The sequence below is a fragment of the Engystomops pustulosus genome, chromosome 10, assembly GCF_040894005.1.
Source record: "Engystomops pustulosus chromosome 10, aEngPut4.maternal, whole genome shotgun sequence".
In the NCBI taxonomy this organism is placed as follows: domain Eukaryota; kingdom Metazoa; phylum Chordata; class Amphibia; order Anura; family Leptodactylidae; genus Engystomops; species Engystomops pustulosus.
The window spans coordinates 11,191,657-11,198,475 of NC_092420.1; the positions used below are offsets into that span (position 1 = coordinate 11,191,657).

The 6,819-nt window shown below is 47.6% G+C and overlaps 1 protein-coding gene across 1 annotated transcript in view; it reads right to left on the reverse strand.

Annotated features, from left to right (window-relative positions):
- Positions 1–6,819, reverse strand: part of LOC140103916 (uncharacterized) — a 28,833-nt gene that overhangs the window by 20,259 nt on the left and 1,755 nt on the right. The gene's annotated exons all lie outside the window — the stretch shown is intronic.

Here is a 6,819-nt window from a genome sequence, read left to right on the forward strand (position 1 = left end):
TGCAGTCACTGTGTACATACATGACATTACTTATCCTGTACTGATCCTGAGTTACATCCTGTATTATACCCCAGAGCTGCACTCACTATTCTGCTGCTGGTGCAGTCACTGTGTACATACATGACATTACTTATCCTGTACTGATCCTGAGTTACATCTTGTATTATACTCCAGAGCTGCACTCACTATTCTACTGCTGGTGCAGTCACTGTGTACATACATGACATTACTTATCCTGTACTGATCCTGAGTTACATCCTGTATTATACTCCAGAGCTGTACTCACTATTCTGCTGCTGGTGCAGTCACTGTGTACATACATGACATTACTTATCCTGTACTGATCCTGCGTTACATCCTGTATTATACTCCAGAGCTTCACTCACTATTCTGCTGCTGGTGCAGTCACTGTGTACATACATGACATTACTTATCCTGTACTGATCCTGAGTTACATCCTGTATTATATCCCAGAGCTGCACTCACTATTCTGCTGCTGGTGCAGTCACTGTGTACATACATGACATTACTTATCCTGTACTGATCCTGCGTTACATCCTGTATTATACTCCAGAGCTTCACTCACTATTCTGCTGCTGGTGCAGTCACTGTGTACATACATGACATTACTTATCCTGTACTGATCCTGAGTTACATCCTGTATTATACCCCAGAGCTGCACTCACTATTCTGCTGCTGGTGCAGTCACTGTGTACATACATGACATTACTTATCCTGTACTGATCCTGAGTTACATCCTGTATTATATCCCTGAGCTGCACTCACTATTCTGCTGGTACAGTCACTGTGTACATACATGACATTACTTATCCTGTACTGATCCTGAGTTACATCCTGTATTATACCCCAGAGCTGCACTCACTATTCTGCTGCTGGTGCAGTCACTGTGTACATACATGACATTACTTATCCTGTACTGATCCTGAGTTACATCCTGTATTATACCCCAGAGCTGCACTCACTATTCTGCTGCTCTTGCAGTCACTGTGTACATACATGATATTACTTATCCTGTACTGATCCTGAGTTACATCCTGTATTATACTCCAGAGCTGCACTCACTATTCTGCTGGTGCAGTCACTGTGTACATACATGACATTACTTATCCTGTACTGATCCTGAGTTACATCCTGTATTATACTCCAGAGCTGCACTCACTATTCTGCTGGTGCAGTCACTGTGTACATACATGACACTACTTATCCTGTACTGATCCTGAGTTACATCCTGTATTATACCCCAGAGCTGCACTCACTATTCTGCTGCTGGTGCAGTCACTGTGTACATAAATGACATTACTGATCCTGAGTTACATCCTGTATTATACCCCAGAGCTGCACTCACTATTCTGCTGGTACAGTCACTGTGTACATACATGACATTACTTATCCTGTACTGATCCTGAGTTACATCCTGTATTATACCCCAGAGCTGCACTCACTATTCTGCTGCTGGTGCAGTCACTGTGTACATACATGACATTACTTATCCTGTACTGATCCTGAGTTACATCCTGTATTATACCCCAGAGCTGCACTCACTATTCTGCTGCTCTTGCAGTCACTGTGTACATACATGATATTACTTATCCTGTACTGATCCTGAGTTACATCCTGTATTATACTCCAGAGCTGCACTCACTATTCTGCTGGTGCAGTCACTGTGTACATACATGACATTACTTATCCTGTACTGATCCTGAGTTACATCCTGTATTATACCCCAGAGCTGCACTCACTATTCTGCTGCTGGTGCAGTCACTGTGTACATAAATGACATTACTGATCCTGAGTTACATCCTGTATTATACCCCAGAGCTGCACTCACTATTCTGCTGCTGGTGCAGTCACTGTGTACATACATGACATTACTTATCCTGTACTGATCCTGAGTTACATCCTGTATTATACCCCAGAGCTGCACTCACTATTCTGCTGCTCTTGCAGTCACTGTGTACATACATGATATTACTTATCCTGTACTGATCCTGAGTTACATCCCGTATTATACTCCAGAGCTGCACTCACTATTCTGCTGCTGGTGCAGTCACTGTGTACATACATGACATTACTTATCCTGTACTGACCCTGAGTTACATCCTGTATTATACTCCAGAGCTGCACTCACTATTCTGCTGCTGGTGCAGTCACTGTGTACATACATGATATTACTTATCCTGTACTGATCCTGAGTTACATCCTGTATTATACCCCAGAGCTGCACTCACTATTCTGCTGCTGGTGCAGTCACTGTGTACATACATGACATTACTTATCCTATACTGATCCTGAGTTACATCCTGTATTATACTCCAGAGCTGCACTCACTATTCTGCTGCTGGTGCAGTCATGGTGTACATACATGACATTACTTATCCTGTACTGATCCTGAGTTACACCCTGTATTATACTCCAGAGCTGCACTCACTATTCTGCTGCTGGTGCAGTCACTGTACATACATGACATTACTTATCCTGTACTGATCCTGAGTTACATCCTGTATTATACCCCAGAGCTGTACTCACTATTCTGCTGGTCCAGTCACTGTGTACATACATGACATTACTTATCCTGTACTGATCCCAAGTTACATCCTGTATTATACTCCAGAGCTGCACTCACTATTCTGCTGCTGGTGCAGTCACTGTGTACATACATGACATTACTTATCCTGTACTGATCCTGAGTTACATCCTGTGTTATACTCCAGGGCTGCACTCACTATTCTGCTGCTGGTGCAGTCACTGTGTACATACATGACATTACTTATCCTGTACTGATCCTGAGTTACATCCTGTATTATACTCCAGAGCTGCACTCACTATTCTGCTGCTGGAGCAGCCACTGTGTACATACATGACATTACTTATCCTGTACTGATCCTGAGTTACATCCTGTATTATACTCCAGAGCTGCACTCACTATTCTGCTGCTGGTGCAGTCACTGTGTACATACATGACATTACTTATCCTGTACTGATCCTGAGTTACATCCTGTATTATACCCCAGAGCTGCACTCACTATTCTGCTGGCTGGATTTCACACACCCTCTAGACATTACAGTATAACCAAATTAACCCTAGTTATTTCCAGCAGTGAAGGGTTAATGTTTACAATACTTCCTAGGCATGTTAGGAATCCTTGGAGTACATACTTGCTTGTCTGTTATCTCCTGGTTATCTGGTGCCTGTACTTGATCCTACGTCATTGCTGGGCCAGGCACCTGTGTACTTGAATCCAGGTCGGGTTTCTTATCCCAGATATGATTATTATCTAATATTATAATGGGCTTCCTTATCCATTTTTGTTTTTCCACTGGAAGATTCAAATCCATAAGAATCCAGGACACAGAGTGCCATGGAAGTGAGGATCAATCACCAAACTCTGTTGAAAATCAAATAGGATTATGGTCCTTAAAGGGGCACATAGTATTCACACCCCTTTAAATTTTGCTCATTAATGTGCACTCTGCACCCTCTTGACAGAAAAACAGACATGTAGATATTTTTGCTAATTTATTAAATAAGTATTCAGACCCTTTGCTGTGACACTTGTATTTAGCTCATATGCTGCCCATTATCTTCTGATCCTCCTTGACATGGTTCTACTCCTTCATTAGAGTCCAGCTGTGTTTAATTAAACTGACTGGAATTGATTAGGAAAGGCACACACCTGTCTATATAAGACCTCATAGCTCACAGTGCATGTCAGAACACATGAGAATCATGAGGTCAGAGGAACAGCCCAAGGAGCCCAGAGACAGAATTGTGGCAAGGCACAGATCTGGCCAAGGTTACAAAAGAATTTCTGAAGCACTTAAGATCCCTAAGAGCACAGTGGCCTCAATAATCCTTACATGGAAGAAGTTTGGGGAGTCCACAACTCTTCTTCAACCTGGCCATCCAGCCAAACTGAGCAATAGTAAAAGACCCTTGGTGAGAGAGGTAAAGAAGAACCTCAAGATCCCTGTGTCTGAGCTCCAGAAATGTAATAGGGAGATGGGAGTCACCCATCACTGCAGCCTCCAGCAGTCAGGGCTTTATGACAGTCTGGAAGCTTCCCCTCAGTGCAAGACATATGAAAGGCGCATACAGTGTGCAAAACACATGAAGGATCCCGGACTGTGAGCAATAAGATTCTCTGCTCTGAAGAGAGGAAGATATACACATCCCCGAATACTCATCACCGGGGGCCGAATACTCATCACCGGGGGCTGAATACTTATGACCAGGGGCCCAATACATATAATCGGGGGCCGAATACTCATCACCGGGGGGGGCGAATACTCATCACCGGGGGCCGAATACTCATCACCGGGGGCCGAATACTCATCACCGGGGGCCGAATACTCATCACCGGGGGCCGAATACTTATGACCGGGGGCCCAATACATATAATCGGGGGCCCAATACTCATCACCGGGGGCCCAATACTCATCACCGGGGGCCCAATACTCATCACCGGGGGCCCAATACTCATCACCGGGGGCCCAATACTCATCACCGGGGGCCCAATACTCATCACCGGGGGCCCAATACTCATCACCGGGGGCCCAATACTCATCACCGGGGGCCCAATACTCATCACCGGGGGCCCAATACTCATCACCGGGGGCCCAATACTCATCACCGGGGGCCCAATACTCATCACCGGGGGCCGAATACTCATCACCTGGGGCCTGAATACTTATCACCTGGGGCCTGAATACTCATCACCAGGAGCTGAATACTCATCACCAGGAGCTGAATACTCATCACCAGGAGCTGAATACTCATCACCAGGAGCTGAATACTCATCACCAGGAGCTGAATACTCATCACCAGGAGCTGAATACTCATCACCGGGGGCTGAATACTTATCACCAGGGGCTGAATACTCATCACCAGGAGCTGAATACTTATCACCTGGGGCTGAATACTCATCACCGGGGGCCGAATACTCATCATCGGGGGCCTGAATACTTATGACCATGTGATATTTCAGTTTTTCTTCTTTTATAAATTAACAAAAATATCTACATTTCATTTTCTATCAAAATGAGTGAGTTTTTTGATCTTACCAATTGGCTGCAATGAAACAAAGAGTGAAAAATGTAAGGGGTCTAAATATTTTCTGTACCCCCTGTATAATACAGGAGAGCCCTTACATGTGGCAGTGCGGCCTTTATGTTATCTCCATGGTCTTATAATTGTAATTATCCTATTTGGCTGGGTTATCAGGCTGCTACTATTATGGGGGTTCCGTGGCTATAACTGTTAGGAGGGGTCTTGTGTGTGGCATCAAGTCCTGTGGCTGGTACCGTTATTGGGATCCTGTTTCTGGCGTTGCTATAAGGTCCTGTGGCCGACACTGTTTGGGGGACCCCATAGGACCTTTAGGGGGGTGGGGTTCCCATAGCTGGCATCGTTTAGGGGTTGTGTGTGGCTGGTACTCTTGGGGGGGGGGGAGGGGTTGCTGTCAGTGTTGGTGGGATCCTGTTTAGCTGGCAGTGTTGGGGGGGGGGGATGATGTGTGGCACGGTTGTGGCGTGAGAAGGTTCAGTGTAGCTGGAAGTTTTGGGGAGTCCTTTGTGACTAGCACTGTTGTTGTTAGGGGGTTCCTTGTATGGCTAGCACTGCTGTGGGGGAGGAGAGTCCTGTGTAGCTGGGACTGTTGTGTAGGGGGTCCTATGAGGCTAGCACTGTTGTGGTGGTTCGGGTCCTGTGTAGCTGGCAGTATTGGGGGGTCCTATGTGGCTAGCACTGTTGTTGTGAGGGGGGGGGGGATCCTGTGTAACTGGCAGTAGTGGGGGGTCCTATGTGGCTAGCACTGTTGTGGTGGGGGGGGAAGTCCTGTGTAGCTGGCAGTAGTGGGGGGTCCTATGTGGCTAGCACTGTTGTGGTGGGGGGGGAAGTCCTGTGTAGCTGGCAGTAGTGGGGGGTCCTATGTGGCTAGCACTGTTGTGGTGGAGGGAAGTCCTGTGTAGCTGGCAGTAGTGGGGGGTTCTATGTGGCTAGCACTGTTGTGGTGGGGGGAAGTCCTGTGTAGCTGGCAGTAGTGGGGGGTCCTATGTGGCTAGCACTGTTGTGGTGGAGGGAAGTCCTGTGTAGCTGGCAGTAGTGGGGGGTCCTATGTGGCTAGCACTGTTGTGGTGGGGGGAAGTCCTGTGTAGCTGGCAGTAGTGGGGGGTCCTATGTGGCTAGCACTGCTGTGGTGGTGGGGGTCCTGTGTAGCTGGCAGTATTGGGGGGTCCTATGTGGCTAGCACTGTTGTTGTGAGGGGGGGGGGTCCTGTGTAGCTGGCAGTAGTGGGAGGTCCTATGTGGCTAGCACTGTTGTGGTGGGGGGAAGTCCTGTGTAGCTGGCAGTAGTGGGGGGGTCCTATGTGGCTAGCACTGTTGTGGTGGGGGGAAGTCCTGTGTAGCTGGCAGTAGTGGGGGGTCCTATGTGGCTAGCACTGTTGTGGTGGAGGGAAGTCCTGTGTAGCTGGCAGTAGTGGGGGTCCTTTGTGGCTAGCACTGTTGTGGTGGGGGGAAGTCCTGTGTAGCTGGCAGTAGTGGGGGGTCCTATGTGGCTAGCACTGTTGTGGTGGGGGGGAAGTCCTGTGTAGCTGGCAGTAGTGGGGGGTCCTATGTGGCTAGCACTGTTGTGGTGGAGGGAAGTCCTGTGTAGCTGGCAGTAGTGGGGGGTCCTATGTGGCTAGCACTGTTGTGTTGGGGGGAAGTCCTGTGTAGCTGGCAGTAGTGGGGGGTCCTATGTGGCTAGCACTGTTGTGGTGGTGGGGGTCCTGTGTAGCTGGCAGTATTGGGGGGTCCTAT